Genomic DNA, 27,325 nt, shown 5'->3' on the forward strand with positions numbered 1-27,325 from the left:
GTATGTTGTGTCCATATCCCAGTCCTATTTAGTCTCAAGAAAATTGTGAAGGAGGGTCTAGTGGTTCTATAATGCCTTCTTGACACTTGCCTATAGGTCCTTTTCCATTGTATCCCATCTGTTGCATGATTAGGAATCCTTTTCCATAATGTTGTGTTGGTATGGCTACCTCCAGAGTAGTAGCTTTGACTTCTCCCTCATCCTTGTATAGCCAACTAAGGATGTCTTTCTCTTCTAATTCATGTGCTAGTGTGCCCAATTGGATAAATTTGCCATCAAACTTGGTGATGGGATGCATTGCATGATGTGACGATGCAGAAGGTTGCCCATGAGATTTTGGTGATGCTAGCAATTCGAATAGGCACATGGGTTTGAAAGAGTATTCTTCCATGCCTTGCTCTTTGATTTTCATATTTTATTTGAAATCCATGGATAAAGATTTGAGCTTTTCTTTATGATGATCTAGTGCTGAGGAAGTTGGAGCTTCTCTGTTATGTGGAACCAAGCTATCTTGAGCTGCCCCCATAGAATTGCAATGTTGAAAGGGTTATTATCAGCAGAGATGGAAATCTCATGTCCATTATATGGGAATTTGACACACTGATGGTAGGTTGATAGCACTACTTTCATTTCATGTATCTAAGGATGACCCAATAAAATATTGTATGTTAAGTCTATGTCTAAGACTTGGCACATAGTGTCCCTTTGTATCAGTCCTACCTGAATAGGTAATATCACTGTTCCCTTGGATGATCTTTCTTCATCATCATATGCCTTGATGGTGATCTTTTTGTGTGGATCAATAGACTGTTAAGAGAAGCCTAATGCACAAATAAGTTTTAAGGTACAGATATTGAGACCAGCTCCTCCATCTATTAATACTCTTTTAACTCAATGTTTGTAGACTAAAACTTCTATATGAATGGGAGTATTATGTGGATGGCCCAAATAGATATTATCATGTTCATAAAAGGTGAGATTATGAGGCCCTGTCATATGAGCCACCATGGCTTGAAATTTGTCAATATCTAGATCTTGAGGCACATTTGTTTCAACTAGTGCTTGTTCCAAGATGTCCTTATGTTTTGGCGAGAGTTTGAGTAATTCAAGTATGGATATCTAAGCAAGAGTTATCCGTAGTTGACTTACCAAATCATATTGAGTCTTGGGGATAGTGGTTGATGTTGATGTATGCCCTTTCAAGACATATTTTTGAGCTCTGGTTGTCACATTGATTGATGTATGGTCTTGTTTGTCTTTGATCTTTATGATATTTATCTGATTATCATCGGTTGATATGTGATTGATAGTGTTGTTGTACATATGATTTATGTGAGCTCCCTATGTATCGTTTGATGATGAAGCTCCTTCCTTGTTGTAATTCAGAAGAGGATTTTTAAATGCATCATGATCACTATTCATTTTGAGACCATCAACTGTTAAATTGCTGCTATCGATTCTATCTTAAATAATATTTTTAAGCCTCATGCAATCATTTGTGTGATGTCCTTTGTCTTGATGAATATCACAAAAATGCAAGTCATTCCACCAAGATCGTTTGATCTGGGATTTGATGTATATGTGTCTATTTGGGAAATTGTTGGTATAATCTTGTTTTCTAGGAGTTCGTGAAATGCTGATTCTAAGGATTGCCCCAATGGTGTGTATATGTGTCTATTTGGGAAATTGTTGGTGTTACCCCTTTGATTTGGATTGGTCCCTCGATTAGTGTTGTTGCCTTGGGTATTGTTGTTGGTTTGAGTATTGTTGTTGGTGTTTGAATTTGAAGGTCCCTAATTGGTAATTTGTGGATAATTGTTAGTACCTTGGTTAACACCCTTTTGATTCTTGTTAGCTTGCGGATTACCTGATAAAGCCAATACTAGTTGTTTGGACTTCATATCATTAGTATCAGTTCCTCCCTCATTAACAATATTTTTGTTTTTGGTCCAAAACCTGGATTTGTCTAAAGTGTTGTTGTTGTTTTTGTTGTTAAAGTGAGTGTTGGATGAATTAGTTCCTTCCTTAAAGAACTTCAATGTTCCTTTCTTGATGCATGCTTCCTCTACTTGGATTTCATTTTTGATCAACTTGGAAAAAGATGGCATGCACTGGAACTTGAGTAGATAACTCATCTCACTATTTAGATTGTCAATAAAGATCTCCATCTTTTCCTTTTCAGGCACATCTCGAGGATATCTCGAAAACATACATCTCCAACGTTGAAGAAACATCATGAATGTTTCATTGTTTTTCTACTTGGTATTACATACATCCAACATGGTGATTGCGTGTTGAATATTATAGGAGTATTGTGTGATAAATTTATTTACCAACTCATCAAAGGATCTGATGGGAGGTGTAAGTTTAGACAACCACTCCATTGTTTTCCCTCCCAAACTTCTTAGGAATAGCCTCATCGAATAAGTATCATCATGAGAAAATTCAAGGCTTATCGTACAAAATTCCCGAACATGATCACGGTGATCACTCTTACCATCATATTTATCGTATTTGGGTATATCTGAATTCAGGGGAAAAGGTATCATGTTTAATCTCCTGTGAAAGGGGTAAGAACAAATTTCATCCAAGGAGTATTGTATGGTGGTCCCCTCTTGCATATCTTGCATTTTTCTTTGCAGAATTTGAATTTGTTGTGTAAGAGTGACCATAGGTGCATTTGTTTGCCAAGGGAAAGGTTCTTCCCTTTCATTATCCCTAGTTCGGGCATGGCTGTGTTCAGGTGTGTTATGTTGTTTAGGTATGTTATGTTGTTTAGGTATGTTTTCAGGGTCACGTGTTTCTTCTTCTCTCTGTTGTTCTTGATAAGAGTAATTTTGATTTCCTGTCCTAAAGAGACCTTCCTTAAGTTTTCAGTATTGAAGTCTTCAGGAAGCCTAACTCCTTTGCTTGTTAGCATGAGCATATATTTTTCTTTGTCAGCTTCTATGAGTATCTCCATAAGCTTTTGGAACAAGGGGTTTTCTTGACATTCTTGGAGAAGTTCCTCAGTGATCTCTGTATCTCCTAGATCAATATAATTGAAAGGGTTTGATAATCTACGACCCATACTTGACTCTGGTTGCGGTTCTCTTTGCTTGTTTCATTGAGAGCGAGTGAGAATGGGCATCTAATAGAAGCTTTCCATGAAAAAGGGGACAAAATCTTCTTCCTCTCATTCAGGGGTTGGTGGTTCGGGTCAAGCTACGTTATAAGTGATGCAGAATTGTGGGAATAAAGCGGGATTAATCTTTCCTCCACGATTCAAGCGTTAGTCGAATGCTTCTTTCTAAATGTAAGCTCTACTTCTTAAGGGTTCTTTGTCAAACTCATTTGATTTTCCTTGAAGATATAATCGCATATGGTGCAAGAATGCGTGATGTGATTTTAAAAGTTGGCAATTTATATAGAGAAACTTGTTCCGTTTGACAAGATTTTTAGAACTAGTTTGTCTCTTCTTCAACTTAGTTTTGTGATGAAGACTTGTTTTTCTCAAAATATGAGGAGTGGTCATACACGAATGATCAATGGTTTCCTTTGATGTTTGGATTGAGATACTTTGTTTGAAAATCTCAAGCTTACTTTATCAAGTAGAGGTTTAGATTCACCCCCAGGACAAAGTGTGTCAAATGATATGGATAAGAGTCTCCCGATATGGAAACTCGATTTGACAATTTAAGGTTTAAACTCAGTATGTTGTTTGTTTGATAGAATCCATTTAGATGGCGGACCTTTTGATCAATGTGAAGGTACTACCTTATTTTGATTGGATAAAGTTTTACCATGAGCTAGTTTTAGATTCGACAATTTGGCTTTAAGGATGCTTGCTTGATTTTTGGAATATTTGCTCTGATGTTTAGACTTAAATTCTAACTGGTGAGTTCGACAAAAGGTCCAAAAGGATCCTCAAGAAGTTTGATAAATTTTTCGAAAAAGGTCTGATTTACTCTCTGGTTTTCTGAGTTTTAACCATTCACTAAGCAGAGATCGTATGCACTAAGTTATGATATAGATGCGCTACACAAAGTTCCTTATGTGCTAAGCTTCCTATGTTATGCGCTAACTCAGAGTTTTGAAAATTATTTTGACCAGGATGATTACGCGCTATTATGTCCTGAATATGCACTAAAGTTTAGACTAAAAGCGCTAAGTTTTTCTCCCGATGCGCTAGACTAATGCTCTAAAGCGCTAATATGGTATCCAAAAGCGCTAGTGAAATGTTTATCAATATGACAACTATTATGCACTAGCTTGACTAATAAAAGCGCTAAGATTCAGTTGGTATGCACTAAAGAATGTTTTAGATGCATTAAGATGTTGCTCTTACGCGCTAAACTGCCATGATTGCTCTGTTTCTGGTTTTTTGGAATTTTCAACACATGTTTGTTTTTTATGGATGATTTTCTGAAAACATAACTTGAAAACATAGCATGAAAGAGATAACTAATTTTTCCTATGCTAAACAGATAGTGTATGTTCTATGAGGATGTGTTCAAATCCCTAATATTTTCACAGGTTTGGATACAAAGAAGATAAATCGGATAGACTCTTTATTCAAGGCTCATCAACAATACCATAGCCCACTAGTCTCGATACTCCATCAACTCAAACAGTCGTGTCACCCCCTAGGGGGCACCCATTTTTTTGCCTTTTGCCAGAAATTAACCCAAAGTGAATTGCTTCACAATTGGGTAGTTATCTTGGGAGATATATGGTGAGTAATCTTGGGGGTAGATTCTTCCCCACCCTTGCACTATGATATTGAAGATATTTGCATACTAACTCGGCTCAAGGTTTCTATTGTTAAGGTTTGTATTTAGGCTTCTTGTTCGGTCTTCAGTGATAAACTCCCTCAGAACACTTCCCAACCTTTAGAACAGAGGCTTTATGCATCTTAAAGATACTGGGGGAAGGCTAATCACTGAGCAAAACCATTGAAGGGACTATCGTCAACCTCCACTTTTGATTATAGTGGGTTGGAACACTTGGCGATAAAGTTGTTTCCCACTTAGGTTGTTCCCCTCTCACCGACCATTTAAATGGCGCTCTAAGAGTAACTCGGGAGGGTAGGCCTACTAAAGGAATTAAGTACTTGAAATGAAGAAAGTATAAGAGTGGTTTGGCTTTTTGGTCACCCAATTAAGGGGAGAGCATATACCTTCCACTTTCGAGACAAAGCACTCAAGTTCATTTTAACCTTTCAAAACAGTGATTTGTTAGCCTCTATTTGGAGATTTTGCTCCAACAAATATGGGGTTCATTTTAACCTTTCATAGCAAAGTGTGCATTTTCAACATAAACTTTGAATCAAACCTGGTCAACAAAGTAAATGGCGACTTGGTCAACAAAATGTAAAGTCAATAAGGGAAGATCTTCCCTCTTTTCCTTTGCCTAAAATTAAAGATGAATTTCTTTTACCTTTTCAAAAAAAAAAATTGATCCTTTTAGACACCAAAGGAAGGTGAGGTTCGTTTTAAGCTTTGTAGAAAGTAAGTTTTCTTGTTCTTTTTATAGCTTCCAAAATGAAGTGTGTTCTCTCTAATCTTGCAAGAAAGCAAAAAGTGATTTTTTTGTTGTTCTTTTTACTTTGCAATAAAGAAAGATGAATTTTCTTTTTATGCACCAAAAGGAAGTTTGATGTTTATTTCATGTACTCCAAAATGAAATGTGAGGTTTATTTTAACTTTACATAAAAGGGAGAGTGAATTCTTTTTAGCCAACTTTTTAAGAAAGTAAAAAAAGAATTTTAAAGCTACTAAACTAACTCCTTCCCTTGCACAAAAAGAGTAAAAACCTGCACATAGTCAGTGATCAAATGTTAGTGTGGGCTTACACAAGCCTAAATAATTTTCCTCGGTTACAATTTTTTTTTGTTTTCCCTACTAACTCTATGCGCTACACTGCTACACGAATGCACTATAGAAATGCACAAAAGCGCTACAGAACAAACCGTATGTGCTAAGTTGATCTCTGGATGCGCTAGGCTGATGCTCTAATGCGCTATGATTTTACTGTTGCTAGCAGAAGCGTTATACACTAGTCTAACTTCTCAATGCGCTAAGGTTGGGGTCTAATGTGCTAAATAGTGAGCAATATGCACTAAGAAATGGTTTTGATGCGCTAAAAAAGGACTCCAACGTGCTAACTCAACTTTTTCACATACCTGCAATATCACTCTTGCATAAAAAATGATGTTATTTATGGGGTTATGCCCCATGGTGGGCACCAGAAATGTGTACGGGAAAAGTGGTGCAATGAAACAAGAATTTCAGTTTCTAGACAAGTCCACACACTAATGGGACTCTTGGTGCAAGTTATGGAGCTATATTGAATAGCTCAACACCCCAAGGGATGTTCCATTGTTCTCTATCTCACAGGATCCCTCAAGCCAATGCTTTTGCTCATTGAGCAAAGTGACTTAGGAATGACAACTATGAGAACGAGGGATATTGATCAACTTTGATATGAATGCATTCCTAGTTATGCATGATATTAAATCTAATATGATTTAAACTAGCATGGATATGATAAAATAAAAGATTAGTAAAACCTATCCTAACATGATATACTAGTCTAATATGAGAATGCTATGATAATAGAAATGCCTCTTAAAATGCTTATTAAGATGAATTCTATTCAAAGAGAGGATAAATGCTTGATTTAAAATTATTATGTTAAACGCTTAGTAAAATGTCTATAAGTTTGATACTAAAGACTTGGATATGAAAATGAGAGAAGGAAGGCTCTATTTATAAGAAAAACATGGCAATGGATGGTCAAGATTGGATAATCTTAACAAGGGCTAGGATTGAAAGTTATCAATCCATGTTTACAATTCTCACCAATGAAATGGTGACAATTATCAACAAAAGACTTCTTGAGAGGAGATGTAAGAAGCATTAAATGCTTGAGAAGACATGATGGTTATCTTAGGAGGTAAGGGTTAAGTTTAAGCTAAGGTTATCCATTGGATAAAACTTTTACCCAAAGGATAAACTTGATAGTTCTGATACTTAATATAAGTACAGATCCAATACCCAACAAGATGAGAGGGGGGGGGGGGTGAATCATACAAAATCATCCATAAAAACATCAGATTCAACCTCGGTAACATATATATCAATCATATAACCAAAATTGTCAAACATGCAAACTTAAAAGCATATGAACAATATAAACCTCATAACACTGGATTTAACGTGGAAACCCAAATAGGGAAAAACCACTGTGGAATTTCAGACCCACTAAGAAATATACTCTTCTAGAGTATGCTCGGTTAAAAGAAAATCCTGTTAAAGATTACAAACACATTGCTAGATGTGACCCGGTTAAGGGATTTCCCTCAAATCTGTTAGGATCTTCACTTTGTTAGAAGTGACCTTGTCAAAGGATTTCAAACACTCAATCAGAATGTCACCTTGCTAGAGGATTTAGATATAAGACTGTTAAGTCCACTCGGTTAGATATTTTCTGTCACTTTCACAAAATAACAGTAATAAAATCTATCTGCAACTTCACATCTAAAATGCTAAAGTAGATTCTTATTTGTTCAATACAATTTAGACATAAAACTAATCTTGTCTATCTGTTGGGCTTCTATACTCTATTATTCTAATAGGTCTTCAAGCTTTTGTGCTCGGTAATCACTATGTAGCATCCCTGTGCATACACTTGCCCGCATACATTGTTTATCAATAGTTTCCTATTTATAAACAATTAGGTAACCACTTAATCTCCTTGATCACATTTTCCATGATAAATCATAGCCATCAGATCTTCAAACTTGTCTAGGTTCCATGCATCTTTCAATCTAAAAACATTTTACCCCACCTTGGAACTTGCATAATAGTCTTGGAACTTGTGCCAGGGTATTGCGGTTCAATCTAAGCTGTAGATCTTTATGCTGACTTTTCATTGCCTTAGATTTGTTAACAAACTTTAGTCATGACTTACCAATCATTGATCCGCTCCAGCTCATCAGCTTCTTTCATTAAATACCACATGTAAACATTTAATGCATTCTATTATAGCTCGGCTACAACTCGACAACAACTCAGTGAATACTAAACTTCACTCGGTAGACATTCTGCCTTCATTAACCGATAGCGATAACCTTAGGGTTTACCGAATAGGTTCTTTGCCTGATAACATAGTATAGTATTAACTTTTACATTTTATAACATATGTATGATGTTAAAACAATCTAAAACATCATGGTCTCATCATTGTCTGACTCGGTATTAGTTTCCAATTGAATACCTTATTCATCTCTTTATTCATCATATTCTTTCCTGTGTCTTTTACCAACTTCTTTATAATCTTCATATCATACTTCTTAAGATATGGCAACATCATACTGAATTAGAAAATCAATTGCTTGACATCAATGACAAAATAATAATATCAAGATAGTAAAACATCTTTAATCAGTTATATCCTTAATCATCAACAACCTTCTCAATATCCTTATTGAAATGCCAACAATCTTTCATTGTCTGTTATAATGCAATATTGCCAACAAAACTCTTGTGCAAGGGTTAAAAGGATAACCATGGTAAAAGCAATGAATGGTTGATGAGACCTTTGGGTTAGATGGGGGTTGAGATAGAGAGAAAGTCTCTAATCATGCAGGAAGGTTGAGTTAACCATTAATGGTTAGGAAGACTTTAAAGGTTAACTTGTTGAAGACATAAAGCCTTTAATGGTTTTCAAAGACTTTGAGGGTTTGAGAAGTGACTTCCCTTTGCTTAGGGATGTGACAATATTTAGGAGATGGGTTAGGCTAAATTAGAAGTGATTAGAAGAATCTAGAAGGGGGTTTAGGGAGGTAAGTGGGAGATGTAGGAAAATGCAAGTGGATGGAGGGGAATTTTAATTAAAAAAAGTTACTTTATTTCAACTAAAAGAGATGCAATTTGCATAAATACAAGTGGGGGATTTAAATAAATAAATTAGATTTATTTATTTGCAATGAACAATTTAATTAAATGTGAATTTAATTAGAAGGGGAGAAAGGGAAATTAATTAAATAAAGTGATTTATTTAATAAAATGTTATGAAAGGCTTAGGTGAACTTAATTAAATAAATTGAGTAATTCATTTAATCAAATAGATGAATGTGAATAATTTAATTAAATAGAGGAATGGGGTTAAAATGAATATTAAATATTCACTTACGAAAGTGGTCATTTTTATATGTCTACAAACTTTATCAGTCTGAGTAATCTACAAACCTAGGAAAAATTTCATCTCCCCAATCATAGACATTTCAAATTCATTCTTCATATTATCAGAGAATTCCATACATAACTTATCGTCACCTCCAAAAATGATATCATCAACAAAGACTTCAACAATCAATATGACATCATCAACGATCTTATAATATAAGTTACTATCAACATTACCTTTAGTGAAACCAAGCTCAAAAATATATTTGTCCAATCTAGCATATCAAGCTCTAAGGGCTTGTTTCAATCCATATAAAGCTTTCCTTAACCTACAAACCATGTTTTTTTCTTCTGAAAGTGAAAATCCATCTGGTTTCTCAATATAAACTTCCTCTTCAAGATCTCCATTAAAAAATGCACACTTAACATCCATCTGATAAACCTTGTATTTCTTATGGGCAACATAAGCAAGAAATAATATCACAGCTTCAATGCTAGCTATCAGAGAAAAAGTCTCATCATAATCAATTCCTTCCTTCTGAGAATATCCTTTGCATACCACTCTAGCCTTATTCCTCACAACTTGTCCATCCTCATTCAATTTATTCCTAAAGACCCATTTAGTTCCAATAACATTCTTATTTTTAGGCCGGGGAACTAATGTCCATGTGTTGTTCTTTTCTATCTGATCTAATTACTCTTGCATAGCTCTCATCCAATATTCATCTTTACAAGATTCAATAACTGATATCGGTTCAACTTAAGAAATTAAACATACCTCATCAAATGCCAACCTTCTTCTTGTCATTACTCCTTTGTTCTTGTATCCAATGATCTGATCTTCTAAATGATTTAACCTTACATACCTAGGAGTCTTCTGACTTTCTATTTCTCTTCTCTAATCTTCAGTTACTTTCAAATTTTATGATACTATCGGGGTAACTGGTTCAACATTCTGTTCCGGTATAGGTGCTACCCGTTTTGTTATGATCATCTCTAGTTCTGATTCTCTCTCATAAGTTCTAATTTGACCTTTGTACAACTCAACTACCTTGACATTAACACTCTCCACAATTCTATGAAATCTTTTGTTATAACATCTATATGCTTTGCTTTCATAAGAATAACCAAGAAATATCCCTTCATCACATCTAGGATCAAACTTTCCAATGGACTCATCTCTTTTGATATAGCATTTACTACCAAAGATTCTTAAATACTTAACTAAAGGTGTATGACCAAACCATAACTCATAAGGTGTCTTATCGGTGTCTCCTTTGATATGAACTCTGTTGAATGGGTATACCCTCGTGCTCACAACTTCTCTCCAGTAGATATGAGGAAAACTAGTTATGTTCTTTCTTTCCACAACACCATTCTGTTGAGGTGTACGGGGTGCAGACAACTATCTCCTTATCCCATGCTTCTCACAATAATTGTTAAATTCACTAGATGTGAATTCACCACCCTGATCTGACCTTAAGCATTTAATCTTCAACCCTATCTCTATCTCAACTTTAGCTTTAAAGATCTTAAACTTTTCAAAAGCTTCATATTTCTCCTGTAGAAAAGTAATGCACATCATTCTAGAATAATCATCAATGATTATCATAAAATATCTATCACCTTGAATTTTTTTTATTCTAGTAGTACCACATATATCAGTATGAATAAGATCAAGAACTTCATTAGATTTTTCTTGTATACTCTTAAAAGAAGTTTTGACCTTCTTTCCCATTTGACATTCCTTACATATCGGATTGTAGGGCTTCACAATCTTAGGTATATCTCTAACAGCCTTAGTTGGACTGATCTTTATAATGCAATAAAAATTCACAAGACACAACCTCTTATGCCATAGCCAACTCTCATCAATTTGTGCAATCAAACATGTCTTCTCACTGGAGTTCAAATGAAAGATGTTACCTTTAGTCTGTGTACCAATTGCAATCTCCAATCCACATCTGTTAATGATTTTGCATTTTCTATCCTTGAACTGTAATTGAAATCCCTTATCCACCAACTATCCTACACTCAAAAGATTATGCCTTAAAACTTGAACATAATAGACATTATCAGTGTTATGCTTACCATCCAATAACATAGTTCCTCTTCCTTTGATCATGCATGGCTTGTCATCTCCAAATCTAATCAGACCGCCATCAAATTCTTGCAAAGATAGAAACTTCCTTTTATCTCCAGTCATAAGATGTGAACATCCAGTGTTTATCACCCATTAATTCTTGTCTTCAACTTTAGCAACAAGGGCCTTTTCCTCAATTTGAATGACAAGTTTCAGATCATCTTCCTTAATAGCCAAAAATACCCATTCCTTTCCACTGTCGGAGCTCTAATACCAATTGTTAGGATAATTGGTGGACAACTAAGAGGGGGGTGGTGAATCAGTTGTCAACAATTTATGAAACTTTAAGAACACAAAACCTTTTACTAGAATGCATAAACCAAATACTGGAATACCAGATATAACAATTAAGCAAAAACATAAATCAAAGAACAATTACCAACCATCCACAACACATAACACCAGGATTTGTACATGGAAAACTTGGTCAAGGGAAAAACCATGGTGGGAAGCCTACCCACAGTCAGATAATACTTCTGTAGTAAGTATGTGATTACAATAAGAGGGGCCTACACATATAGGAAGGTACACTTCCTAGAGTGCATTACTCATCACAAAAGAAGCCTCATTGACTACAAAAGAAATCCAGACTACAATCAGGAAAGATAAGTGAATTGCAAGAATAACATCTCCTATGCCTGAGTACAATTCTAGTTAAGCTCAATACTAGAGGTCTTAAACCTCTTACACAGACCCAATTTGATCACCTATGATTGACCAAAACCTCTACATATGATTACAACTTTATTCACACACATATAATATCATAACCCATATCCCATGATCTACAAAGAGATCTTACATCATATTTATACCAACCCAGGACCTAAACAATTAGGTCAGCCACCAAAAAAGATAATACAATAAATTTGTTTCATAATCCTGCAAACCAATGATAAACCAAGTCATCCTAAGACCGAAACAACATAATTCAATAAATAAATCCAACCGGTAATGCATCAAGAGCATAAACCAACACATTACATAAACTGATCCATAACCTAATAGAATAAGACCGAACCTAAAATAGGTTGCCATAAGCCAAATGAAAACACCACCGATCAATTGAAAGATGAACATGATAACCATAAGCATCCTATTAACCTTCTAGAAGTTGCACCCACACCACTTATTAGATTCATTAAAAGATCTTCATCAAGGCTCTACCAGTAAAACCCTTACCGGTAACCAAAAGGCTTAATAGAACAAATGATAGCTTCTGGATCATCAAATTTCAAACCAAATGAATGAGATACACATCAAGAACACATGAATAACCAATCCAAATGATTTCCACAAGCCAAAACATACCAAATAATATCTCTAGATCAACATCGTAATCCAACCACTCTACCAAAAGCCGCTAGACAACAAAATAGCTAGTGTTGACATCAATGACAAACATCAATGCAACACATAATCAATTCCTCCAAATTTCCAATGTACACAAACAACATTCATTATATCCAGTCTAGTCTGAGTCAAAGATAACAAACCTCCAATCATAGACTTATACCTTGTAGGATTTACCAGAGTTGATTCATCTTTCTTTGTCAATTTATCACTTTTAACCATAGGAGTACCAACTGGTTTGGAATTTTCCATACCAAATTTCTTCAATAACTCTCTAGCATACTTAGTTTGACAGATGAAAATACCTTTATCAGTCTGAGTAATCTACAAACCTATGAAAAAATTCATTTCTCCAATCATAAACATCTCAAATTCATTCTTCATATTATCGGAGAATTCCATACATAACTTATCCTCACCTCCAAAAATGATATCTTCAACAAAGACCTCAACAATCAATATGCCATCATCAGTGATCTTATAATACAATTTACTATTAGCATTACCTTTAGTGAAACCAATCTTCAAAAGATATTTGTCCAATCTAGCACACCAAGCTCTTGGGGCTTGCTTCAGACCATATAAAGATTTCGTCAATCTGCAAACCATATTTTTGTCATCTGTAAGATAAAATCCATCAGGTTTCTCAATATACACTTCCTCTTCAAGATCTCCATTCAAAAATGCACACATAATATCCATCTGATAAACCTTGTAGTTCTTATAGGCAGCATAAGCAAGAAATTATCTCATAGCTTCAATCCTACCTACCGAAGAAAAAGTTTCATCATAATCAATTCCTTCCTTATGAGAATATCCTTTATAGACCAATCTAGCCTTGTTCCTCACAACTTGTCCATCTTCATTCAATTTTTTCCTAAAGACCCATTTAGTTCCCATAACACTCTTATTTTTAGGCCAGGGAACTAAAGTCCATGTGTTGTTCTTTTCTAACTGATCCAATTCATCTTCCATAGCTTTTATCCAACATTCATCTTTACATTCTTAATCTACTAATGCTGGTTCAATTTGAGAAATTAAACATACCTCTTCAGCTGCCAACCTTCTTGTTGTCATTACTCCTTTTCTCTTGTCTCCAATTGGCAATGATTTGATCTTCTGAATGATTCAACCTTGCATACCTAGGAGTCTTTTGACTTTCTGTTTCCCTGCTCTGATCTTCAGTTACTGTTGGATTTTCTGATATTGTCAGAGTAATTGGCTCAACATTATGTTTCAGTGCATGTGCTACTAGTTTAGTTATAACCATTTGCACTTCCGGTTCTCTCTCATAAGTTTTTATTTGACCTCTGTTCTATTCATCCACCTTGACATTAGCACTCTCCACAATTCTGTGCAATCTTTTGTTATAACATCTATATGCTTTGCTTTGATTAGAATAACCAAGAAATATTCCTTCATCACATCTAGGATCAAACTTTCCAATGGAATCATCTCTTTTGATACAAAATTTACTACCAAAGATTTTGAAATACTTATTTGTAGGTGTATGACCAAACCATAACTCATAAGGTGTCTTACTGGTGTCTCCTTTGATATGACTATGTTGAATGTGTATACCACCGTTCTCACAACTTCTCTCTAATGGATATGGGGAAAATTAGCTTCCATCATCATAGATCTAGTTGCATCTAGGATAGTTATGTTCCTTCTTTCTACAACAACATTCTGCTGAGGTGTCTTGGGTGCAAACAACTATCTCCTTATCCCATGTTTCTCACAATAACTGTTAAATTCACCGGATGTGAATTCACCACCCTGATTGGATCTTAAGAATTTTATTTCCAATCCCATCTCAATCTCAACCATATCTTTAAATATCTTGAACTTTTCAAAGGCTTCATATTTCTCCCTTAGAAAAGTAACCCACATCATTCTAGAATAGTCATCAATGATTAGCATGAAATATCTATCACCTTGAAAACTTCTTATTCTAGGAGGACCACACAAATCAGTATGAATAAGATCAATAACATCATTAGATTTGTCTTGTATACTCTTAAAAGAAGTTCTGACTTGCTTACCCATTTGACATTCCTTACATACCGGATTAAGAGGCTTCACAATCTTAGGTATATCTCTAGATGCCTTAGTTGAACTAATTTTTACAATGCAATCAAAATTCACATGACACAACCTCTTATGCCATAGTCAACTCTCATCAATATATGAAATCAAACATGTCTACTCACCATAGTTTAAATGAAAGATGTTACCTTTAGTTTGAGTACCAGTTGCAATCTCCAATCCAGATTTGTTAATGATTTTCCATTTTCCATCCTTTATATGTAATTGAAATCCCTTATCCACCAACTGTCCTACACTCAAAAGATTAGGCCTTAAACCTTCAACATAATAAACATTATCAATGTTATGCTTACCATCCAATGATATAGTTCCTCTTCCTCTGATCATGCATGTTTTGTCATCTCCAAATCTAACAAGACCACAATCAAATTCTTGCAAAGATAAAAACTTCCTTTTATCTCCAGTCATATGATGTGAACATCCACTTTCTATCACCCATTCATCCTTGTCTTCAACTTTAGCAACAAGGGCCTTCTCTTCATTATGAATGATAGGTTCCAGAGTATCTTCCTTGATAGCCAAGAATACCCATTCCTTTCCATTGTCGGATCCACTAGATGAATCTTTTGTCGGTTCATCATCAAAATCATCAGTTACACCTTCCTCATCTGCATAGTAGCATGATTTATCTTTGTTCCTCCTATACTTATGCATGTTTAGATATTCATGGTTATTCTTAAAATATCTTCTAGCTTTCTCTTCAAATCTTGAATTCCTCTTAGGACATCTAGATGCAAAATGACCTATCTTATTACATGCAAAACATTTGAAAGGTGATTTTCCTTCATACTTACTTCCTGTCGGACCCTTAGGTACTCTTCTAGCGAATAGGGCATCAATTTTCTCAAACTCTTCATCTTCTTTCTTCATATCCTCTAGTTCCTTCACATATAATGCTTTCCAATCACTTTTACCGGTTGATGATGTAGATGCCTTGAATACAAAATCTATCTTTGTAGCTCCTTGAGGACAAAATTCTTCAAGCTCAAAAGTAGATAACTTTCCAACCAAATTATCCCTGTTAACAGAAGTGTTAGACATTGTTCTCAGCTCATTAATTATAGTAGCCTCCATCTTGTAAGCCAGAGGCAAAGCTCTCAATACTTTAGAAACAATATCATCTTCGCTCAGAGATCCACCACAATATTGAATTCCTAAGACAATTTCATTAACTCTTTCCATAAAAGCTGCAATTCTTTCATCTTCCTCCATTCTCGGGTTTTCATACCTTACCCGGTAACCATTAAGCTTAGTAATTTTAATAGTAGGGTCACCTTCATTTAGAGTCTCCAACTTATCCCATATAGCATTTGCAGATGATTTGTCTATTAATCCCATTACCTGCTGATATGAAAGGGCACTCAAAAGGGCTTCTTTAGCTCTATAGTCATTTTCAATGTTCTTATCGAAGTCTGTCGGAGGAGGATTTCTAGATGCCAGATCGTAAGGGGTATAGCCTTTCTCAGTGATCAAGCCTAGGGTTGTCCTTCTGATAAGAAATTGAAGTTGAATGATAACTTGACATAGGATCTTCCTCAAGCGGTTAAGCTTCTACAGAGAGGACCAAACTCTGATACCAATTTCTAGGATAACTAGTGAACAACTGAGAGGGGGGACGGGGGGGGGGTGAATCAGTTGTTAACAGATTATGAAACTTTAAGCACACAAAACCTTTTACTGGAATGCATAAACCAAATACCAGAATAGTAGATATATCAATTAAGCACAAACATAAACCATAAACCATAAACCAAACACCATGCATCCACAACACATAAAACCAATATTTGTAGGTGGAAAACCTAGTAAAGGGAAAAACCATGGTGCGAAGCCTACCCATAGTCAGATAATGCTTCTACAGTAAGTATGTGATTACAATAAGGGGCTTGCACATGTAGGAAGGCCAATAGCCTAAAGTGCAATTCTCATCACAAAAGAGCATCATTGACTACAAAAGAAATCTAGACTACAATCCGGAAATAAGAATGAACTGCAATAATATCATCTCCTATGCCTGAGTATAGTTCTATTTAAGCTCAATGTCAGAGGTCTCAAACCTCTTACATAAACCCAATTTGATCACCTATGATCGACCAAATCCTCTGCATATGATTACAAATTTATTCGCACATAGATAATCCCATAACCCATGACCATGATCTACAAAGAGATCTTACATTATATTTATACCAAGCTGGGACCTAAATAATTAGGTCGGCCACCTAAAAGATAATACAATAAATCCATTACATAAACCCACAAACCAATGATAAACCAAGTTGGCCTAAGACTGAAACAACATTAACCAAATAATAAATCCAACCAATAATGCTTTGGGAGCATCCACCAACACATTACATAAACCGGTCCATAACCTAGCAAAATAAGATCTCACCTAAAATAGGTCACCATAAGCGAAATGAAATAGCACCAATCAACTGGAATACGAACACGATAACCATCACCATCCTAAAAAACCTTCTAGAAGCCACACCAACACCACATAACAAATTCATCAAAATATCTTCAACAAAGCACTGTCGCTAAAACCCTTACCGGTAACCGAAAGGCTTACTAGAACATACGATAGCTTCTGGATCACCATATCCTAAACCAACTGAATGTGATAGGTATCTGAACCACATGAATGACTGAACCAAACCAATTCCACCAATTAGAACATACCGGAGACAAATATCTGATCATCATCAAAGTCCAACCACTCTACTGGAATTCGGTAGACAACCAAATAATCTAGTGTTGACATCAATGACAAATATCAATGTAACACACAATCAATTCCTCTAAATTGCCAACTACATACTCAATGATTTGTTTGTCCTGCCTAATAGAAGTCTCCCATCTAGCTTCTAATTTATTATACAATGAATCAGGTATTTGACCTTGTAACTCAATTAATGCTTTCCTATAGTGATTCATGTACCAAACAACTAAATCTTCAATCTGTCTTTGCTCTTCCTCATCAAAATATTTATAATTCTTATGTACACCAACCAATATACTATAATTCCTTATATTATTCAATAATTTCTCAAGTATAGTGGCTTTGGTTACCTGTGGTTTAATTGATTTAATAGTAGGTTCTCTAACCACTTTTGACTTCTTACCACTTTCCCTTAACTCTTTCTTTCCTTCTTCAGATTTAGTTTCCTTTGCCTCTTCCTCTGCAGCAGCTTTGTGTGCTTGTTCTTTCTTCCTCTTACTGGTGACTTTAGGTGCTTCTAGTGAAATCTCCTTATATTTTCTTCTAATTTGTATCTTTGGAGGAGGGGAGGCTTCTCCTTAATAACCGCACTTTTGGTTTGTGTACCGATAGGTGAACTAGATGTTCCAGCCTTTTCAACTTCAAATCTGGTTCTAACTTCAACAACCATTTCTTTTGTAAAGCCTTGTTCCACAACAAATTGCTCAACTTCTTTCCTAACCTTTTTGGCTATTACTGGTTTTGCCAAGTTAGAATGTACCTCTATTGATTTCTCTTTAAATGTTCCAATCCTAGATACATTAGGATCTACTAGTGTAGATAGAAGGTGATCAACATAAACAATCAAGATGCCTTCCTCTACCTCATATCCGATAGGCATGATCCATGAAGTCCTTGGGTCTGTAGCCTCCATCTGACAAGTATCAGTATCAACCATAAAGAAAATAGAATCTTCATACCTCTTTACAACATGCTCTGGTATCCTTTCTCTTTTTTGGAAATCTTTGAAATATCCCCAGATTGTCTTTGTAAACTCATTACCAAGCATCTTGATATTGTTCTTGATTTGTAACATTGCCGGTGTATCCTCTAACCATTGAATATCACCTATACCAAGAAATAAATTTTGGAAGTAGAAAAACAAACCTATAATCAACTAACCAAATTTGAATTTATGTCGCTTATCCTTCTTGATTGATTCAAGATTCAACACCAATTGGGCTCTCAAGGCTTTAGCAAAATCATAGTCAACATTCTCCTTCAACATCTGGTGAGCTGTGTGGATAGCATCTCTGGGAATGCTATTCATTTGACTTGAATGATAAACCCTGTAAGCAATGACCAGAGATGCAAATTTTACCTCTGGGTCATCAATGTCATTCACTGTCATAGCATGACCATCCAATTTAGACTTTGTCAATTGGGTAACCTCATCCTTTGGGATTGTTCTCAGAATAGGAACTTCATTGGTTGCCCATAATCCGGTGACAACATGGATGGATTCCTTTGTGATCTTGTGTGGTCGATCCAACCACATGAACTGATCATGAATCCTGCTCAAAATATATCTGACATGCTCTTCTTCAAAATCATCTATAAAGTTCACAGCATGGTGAAAACCTTTATCCTTAACCTTTCTGAATTGATCCTTTATCACTCCTTGTTCTTCGGTATTGATTAAAGATTGCAAATGTGCCCAAATCTTCTAGTTTGCAATGAATGTAAGATCGTATGTCTTCGACATGTAAAACGCCATAGGGTATGTTGGATAGGGCTCCAGCTGGATCCATTTCTGTTGACTTATGAGGATGCCTCTTGAATTTCGGTCGAGGCCTTTTGGTAACATCATCAATGTGTGGTGTATCCATTGTGACAATTCAAACACAAAATCATATTCACAGATAAATACCTTTCAACTTCTTCATAGCTAGGGTTATCAGTCGGGAATGCACTTTCACTGATTCACTTCTCCACAAATCTTCTCAATCCATTATCAAGTTTTCCAAAGTAGCAATAAAATGCTCTTGTCTATTTTTGTCACTCTCCAAATGTGCTCACGAAAGTGCAAGGTGAGAAATGAGACTGTAAAACACCTTTTATTTCATTTAATGCTAAACCAGTTGAACATACCCTAATAACCATTCAACCCTAAAACTTGTTACCGGTTCATATATCACATCCAATATATCAGTTTGATCATAAAATCACTTCATAACAACATAATGCATCAAAGTATATAGATTTTACTTACTACGCACCATATAGGGGGTTCGGAAATGGATCTAACAATATGCTCCCCTTAAGCTTCATCATAGCTTAGTTTACTAGTGAGGGATTCTCCACACTAGGTGAAGAATTGGAGTCTTCTAATGGTTTCTCATCACTTTTCTTCCTCCATGACTTATTCATCTCTCTTTTTGTTTCTTCCACATCTACCTTCTTCTTTCCTTTCTAGTCAACAAACTGATTAACTGGTAGTTCACTCTAGCTCTGCAAAACTTTGCAAGGTATCCTGGTTTATGACAATGGAAACATGTCATTCTAGATGCTCTTTAGGGTCCAAAATTGCCTCTACTAGTTCTTCTTCAACAATTCATAGCAACATGACCATAGTTATGACAGATTGAACATGTCACATTCCATCTATTCTCCATTTCATAAAGACTAGACCAGTTCACATAAGGTTTCTGCCAAGTAGGATTTCTCCAATCATTGTAAGATCTCTACCATTCTCCATTAGACCTTTGATTCATGTAAGATCTCTGATTGTTCACTCTAGACCTGCACTCAATAGCTCTATACCCATACTTGTTGCAATTGAAGCAATATCCATCAAAATTACTAGGCTTATATCCTTCATATGCAGTAGGTCTATATCCATCAAAAGTATTGGATCTACTTCTACAAACATTACCAGTATGACCTACCTTATGACAGTTAAAACATACTGGTTTGTAGGTTCTCTTACCAGTGATCTTCTTGGTCTTTGGTGTAGATTTGGCTTCATGCATGGTTTCCTTGGTACTAAATGGATCTCCTTGTTCAAGAGTTGTGTATCCCAAGCCATGTGTATTTACATTCCACCTTTGTGTCTAGATCTGCTCATCAAGCATAACAGTGCTCTTGTTGAATGTAACTAGTAACTCATTAACATCATCCAACTCCTTGGTAAGCTCCTCATTCTTCTTTGTAAGACTTACTCTAAGAGACATAGCCATGTCTAGATCAGCTTGTATTTCCTCTTTTTCTTCTTTTTCCTCATGAAGATGTGCATGCAGGGTACCAATCTCCTGGTTCAACTTAAAGATCTCATGATCCTTATCTCTTATTTTGTCTTCAGTTGTCCTCTTGGCTTCCAACTCTTTACTCATCCTAATGGTAAGGGATTCCATCTCTCTCCTTAGATTTGACTTTTCATCATTTAGCTTTTCCACCTCATTAGCCAAGGCATCAATGCTTGCTTCTTCAGAACTATTTTCACTGAGTTCCAACAACTGCTCAGCCAACTCTTTTCTCTTAGCCAATGAAGCTTTGTACTTGACCTTTAGTTCAACAGAGGTCTCTTCAGATTCTGCAAGCCTGTGTGAAACCTCTTTGTAACTCATTGAACCTGCCCCCATGTTAGCCTTAGAGATCCTTCCCAAGCGGTTAAGCCTTAAGGGAATTAGGCTCTAATACTAATTGATAAACTTATAAGGCACCGAGAGGGGGGGTGAATCAGTGCAAACAAAAATTTAATAAATTTGATAACACTTTTCACCAATCTTAAAATCAATATGCATGTAAGAAATATAACCACATAAGAAAACACCCAATAAAGCATGCAAAACATAACACAATAATTTTTCACATGCAAACCCTAATGGGAAAAAACATGGTGGGAATTAGTAGCCACAAAGATCAACTATTCGCAGTATAGAGATATGACTGGTTAAGGTTATACAAATACCCTATTAGGAGTGACACCCAGTTAAGAGTACTTTAGCCCAGTTAAGAGCTATTGCAATAAGGCATGTTAGGACGCAACCTTATTAGGAGATACCTTGCTAGAAGATTTTCAAAACACAAGCTAATGTATCACCTTGCTAGAGGATTTAAACCTTCGGACCTATTAGGATCCTACCACACCCTGTTAGGAGTGACCTTGTGAGAGGATTTTCTTGCTGCAACTGTTAGGGAACAACAAGTTCAACGGATCTTCTATTGGCACCTACATGCCTAATTAGATCCACTTTTGGTCAGCTTCTATCACTGACTAAACATCAAAACCTAACTCACTCTTCCACCACATGATCGAATTCTCACTCTTGATCTATAAAATCATTCAATTTTCATCTCCTTATAAAAACTTTGTTAAGTCAGCTAAGAACCTTGGAACAATTTCCTAGGTTCATTTAATCTAGACATCTTATTCATTTTCCTGCTCATTACACTTTACTTATGCTGGAGAAACAAAACATAACATAAATTCTACCGGTAACCGATCAAAGTAACTCTACTTTATCGGTTCTCTATTCTTCCAGACTGTGATTGTTCTTCCAATCATAACTCTCTCAATACTTTGAATCTACTGATGTGGTTTTAATCAAAGAATCATACCAATGTCATAAACATATTTTCCAAACCGTAATGTCTAACTCTTCTCCAATCTTCCATACCAGTTGTTTGACCATCTCTTTGTTCTTGTTTACTGGTTTAACAACAACTTAGTAGTTTTGTTGTCTAACAGATTCCACTATCAGTTAGGCTCTACCAATTGGTCTAGATGACTTAGATGACTAAAAAAACATGGTTGCCATCAATGAAAATACAAATAAAGTCATCAAACAAACTGTTACAACTTATCATCATCATCAAGCCAACATTAAGATGGTTTGAAGATGGACCCTGAGAAAGTGAAAGCAATTGTTGAATGGCCTACACCGGAAAGCATAGGAGAGGTAAGACCATTTCATGGTTTGGCCAATTTTTACTGGAAGTTTATCAAAAAAATTAGTTTAGTTTGTAACCTTATGACTGAGACCAATAGAGTTGATTAGAAGGAATTCAAGTGGACCACCAGAGTAAACAAAAGTTTTGAACTGTTGAAGCAGAAAGTGACTGAGCAGCTTGTGTTGGCTTTATCAGATTTCAATAAAGTATTTAAAGTGGATTGTGATGCAAGTGGAACAACAATAGGAGCATTCTTGACTCAGGAAGGGAGAGCAGTAGCTAATTTCAATGAGAAATTGAATGATGCCTGGAGGAGATATTCAGTGTATAATTAAGAGTTTTATGCCATAGTTCAAGCCTTGAAGAAGTGGAGACATTGCTTGTTGCCTAAGGAGTTTGTGTTGTACATAGATCATCAAGCTTTGTAGTATTTGAACAGTTAGAGTAAGTTGAATGAGAGACATATGAGGGGTAGATAATTTGTAGAGTTACACCTTTGTGTTGAAGCATAGAAGTGAGAAATCTAAAAAAGTTGCTGATGCATTGAGTAGGAGAAGGAATTTGCTAACAGAGATGAGGGTGATAGTATTAGGATTTGAGGAATTGAAGACCTTGTATGATGATGACCTGGATTTTTTAGAACCTTGGAGAGCATGTAGAGAACCGGTTGTGGTAGATTGAAGCAAGTGGTTGGGTTACTTCATTCACGATGGGATGTTATTCAATTGTACATACCTAAGAGTTCTATGAGGGAATTTGATAAAGGAGAAACACAATGGAGGATTAGCCAGACATTTTGGTATTGACAAAACAATAGCATTGGTGAGTGAGAAGTACTTTTGGCCCCAAATTCATAAGGATGTTAAGAAATATGTGCAAAGTTATAGAGTTTGTCAATTAGCAAAGGGTAGTAGTCAGAATGTGGGATTGTATAAACCTTTAACAGTACCGGTAAGACCTTGGCAGGATATAAGCATGGATTTCATACTTGGATTGCCTAAAACACCGAAAGGGAATGATTCTATATTTGTGGTAGTGGATAGATTCTTGAAGATGACTCATTTCGTACCTTGTAAGAAGACATCAGATGCATTACATGTAGTAGACCTATTTTTCAAGGAAGTGGTAAGATTGCATGGATTACCTAAGAGCATAGTTTTAGACAGAGACACTAGGTTTGTTGGCTATTTTTGGAGAAAACTTTGGGAGAAGATCAAGACAAATTTTAATTTGAGTTCTACTTTTCACCCACAGACTGATGGATAGATAGAAGTAGTTAACCGGAGCTTGGGAAATTTGTTGAGATGTTTAGTTGGAGATAAAATCGGAAGTTGGGATATGATTCTTGCACATGCTGAGTTTGCCCACAATAATTTAATAAATAGGAGTACTAGAAGAACACCTTTTGAGATTGTTACCAGAGTGCATCCTAGAGGTATATCAGAATTAAGAGAAATTAGCAGTGAAGACCAGAGAAGTTCAGAAGCAAAAGACTTTGTAGATCACATGGCAACCTTGCATATTCAGGTTAAGTAGCATTTGGAGGACATGAACAACAAGTATAAAAAGAAGGTGGATGAGAAGAGGAGACAAACACAATTTGAAGTTGGAGATGAAGAGATGGTATATCTTAGAAAAGAGAGATTCCCAGTTGGAACTTATAAGAAGTTGCAGATGAGAAAGTTTGGACCTTGCAAGATTTTGAGGAAGGTCAGTTCTGGAAATGCATATAAAGTGGAGTTACTGGATAATCTCAGTATTTCACCTGTGTTTAACATTGTAGATATTCATGAGTATCATGTATTGGCTTTTGGCACAACTGATACAGATGAGGTGATGCAGTTGAAGCTAGGTGACTACACCTATAAAGGATAGAGTTCTATTTGTGATGAAGAGATTGAGATTCTATGAATATATGACATGATCAGTTATTTGTGTTGTCATTGATGGGAACTGATGCAAAATGATGTTCTTGATATTTTTTTTTGTCACCTAAGTGATATGGTTTACCGGAGACAGGGTTTACCGGCACAGAGCTAAAGTCTGTGAAATAGGACTTTAACCAATAAAGCAGAGTTGTTTTGATTGTATCAGACGATCGGTGATGATTGGTGATTTGCAGTTTGGATGGTGAAGTTGTATCATGGAAAGGTGTATCTGACCGGAACCAGAACTTGTGATGATTATCAGAAGACATGTTACAAATTTTAGATGAAGTTTTGCTAAGGTTTTAGTAGGGTTTAAGAACTGGTGAAGAAATCATCAAACCAGTAATGATTTCTGTTATGATGGTGATCGATGATGAGTCTACATGAAGATGGCAACATGATGCAACCCATGTGAAATATTTAATTATTGTTTTGGTGAGATTCAAGGAATAATTTCTTAGGAATCAATAGAATGCTTAGTAGAGTGTTTTGAGGGTTTGACTTTGGTACAGATCAGATTTTTGTGATGGGTTATGATCAACCAATGGTTGTGTTAGCATCCCCTCAATTTTTCATTAAAATTTCAAGCTTGTGAGTTGCCTTATGGTGTCTCTTTTCTTTTTGGTCTTTGTATTTCTTCACTTTGAACTTATGTCATTGAACCTTCAAATAGTTCAAAAGGTTCAAGGTTCAAAGCACGTTTTAGGTAATGTCTCTAGAGGCCTTTGTCTTAAATAAAGAAAGTGTGTTGTTGTTATGCGTTTTGAACTTTAAAACTTGTGAACCTTTTTGGTTCAAGGTTCAAAAGGTCATTTTCAATGAGTCACGGCTATGTAATGTTATTTAACGAGCAAGTGTAAGTCTGTTTAAGTCGGTATTGAACTTGAACCTTGAACCTTTTTGTATTCTCGGTTCAACGGTTCAAAGTTTGAAGTCCTTTCACTTGTTAGTTATCGTTATTGCTCGTTCTCGGTATTGTTTTGAGCCGCTAGTTCACTGTTGTTCTCTCTAAATGAACTTGAACCATTGAACTCCTTGTGAGATCATTCAAGGTTCAAAAAGTTCACTCTAAGCTAATTTTAAGGATTTTGATAACACTGGAGGCAGCGCAGTAAGAAGGAATATTCCTGACATCTAACAGTTTAAAATTCTAAATTTGGAAAGTAATCATGAGGACATTAACTATTTGTGCGAGGGTGATGGGCAATTAAGAAAGGGTCAGGTTTTCAGTCATATCACTATTAATTCACCCCTTTGAATGAATCATTATGAAGCATGTGTAGATTTCTCTTGATTTTCCTTCCCGTTTTCTTAAAAAGACAAGTAAATTCATAAGAAAACTTGTAAAGGCTGTAGTTGTTATAATTGAATGCACTAGAGACGCCAAAGTTAAATTTGGCTCTACTTTCCTAAGAGGGTTTCATAGATTCATGGTGGTAATAGGTGATTTAAGACAATTTCCCTACACTGTATTTCTTTAGTTCAGAAGATTTGTCAGTGTAAGAAGAAAATATTTGGTTTGTTGGAGTAGAATTACATCACGCTTTAGAATTGCTTGATAAAAGTATAAGTAGGCAATATGAGGCTGATATTGGTGAAACTAGGTCGGACATCATGTTTGGTGAGCATATTCCTAGAATTAGATGATACTTCTTTAGCTCATGCCGACCTAGGGGATTTCTTAGAAAGAGCGAAAATCCCTAAAGCTGGTTCAATGATGGAGAAAATTATAAGAAGCGGTCTTGTTGAAGTTGTCGCATTTTCGCTTGCTACCCCATGCCTAGATTTGCTAATATCCTGCATGAATAGGTATGATGCTACAAATATATGTATAAGAACCAGTAGTGGTGAGTTGTTAGTTGATATTAACAGGGAAACAGTAATGGCGGTGATGGGAATCCCGCATAAGGAGTCATATTAGGACTGGTCTATTGGGACCTCATATGCTTTCTTTTCTAAGAAGAAAAGTAAATAAGAAGCATAATTGCAAGAAATTGGCTCCTCAATGTTCAAAAGAGAGGGTCACGGCTGCCAAAGCCCCTTACCAGGGAGCACTTTATCACAAAAGTGGGAGACATTGTTATACTATTGAATAGGCTAAAAGGTAATTCACACTCCTTTTATTGGGAGGACTGGATGTATTTTTATATTCAGGTGCTTCTATTAGGTGACAGATATCTTGATTGGGTGCAAGTAATCGTAGAAAGACTCCATGAAGGTTTAAGTAATTTTGTGGGCATGTCTATCTTTTATATGTCTTCTTATCTATTCTACATATTATCTTGTACCAGAGATTGACATGGCTTGCTCAATGAACCATGGGTGGATGGTATGAAAGTCTATGATTACTATCCTTTATTACAGCAGCAGAAATATGTGGAACATATTGTTAGATGGAATGGTGTCTTTGCAGGAAGACTTTCTTTTGAGCTACAGGGTGATGTAAATAAAAGGATGTTAGTTGAAGCTATGGAATTGATAAGTATATATGGTAGCTTCTTCATTCAATTTCCTAGGTTTACCTATCTTTGAGTAGGTGGTTTTTAAGGTGAACCATTCAAGCTACCTAGGTACACCTTTGATAGCCTTGTACTCATTGAGGTGAGAAGAGAACTAGCTCATATTGATAAAATTTTAGGGACAAAAGGTGAATCTGGAGTTGCCTTTCCTATTGAACATGGATGCTACAGCTGTAAGTCCATGTCTGATGCTTTGAGTTTGGAGTTGGAATTAAAGAAGATTAATCTACAACCCTATGTTGCTAGACAATAGTTTCATAGTAGGGGCTATGTTGTGGAAAACCTAAATGTAGATTAACACTTTTGTCATGAACCCCAACTAGAAGATTACTGGGAAAATTGTAGTGATGAGTACGAAGTAAGAAAGAGGCTATGGTCAAAATTTACTCTACAATAAGTAATAACCATGAGACTTACCATCAATGTGTCTGGAGTATAGGAGGAAA

The sequence above is a fragment of the Cryptomeria japonica genome, chromosome 4 (genome assembly GCF_030272615.1).
Source record: "Cryptomeria japonica chromosome 4, Sugi_1.0, whole genome shotgun sequence".
Classification (NCBI taxonomy): domain Eukaryota; kingdom Viridiplantae; phylum Streptophyta; class Pinopsida; order Cupressales; family Cupressaceae; genus Cryptomeria; species Cryptomeria japonica.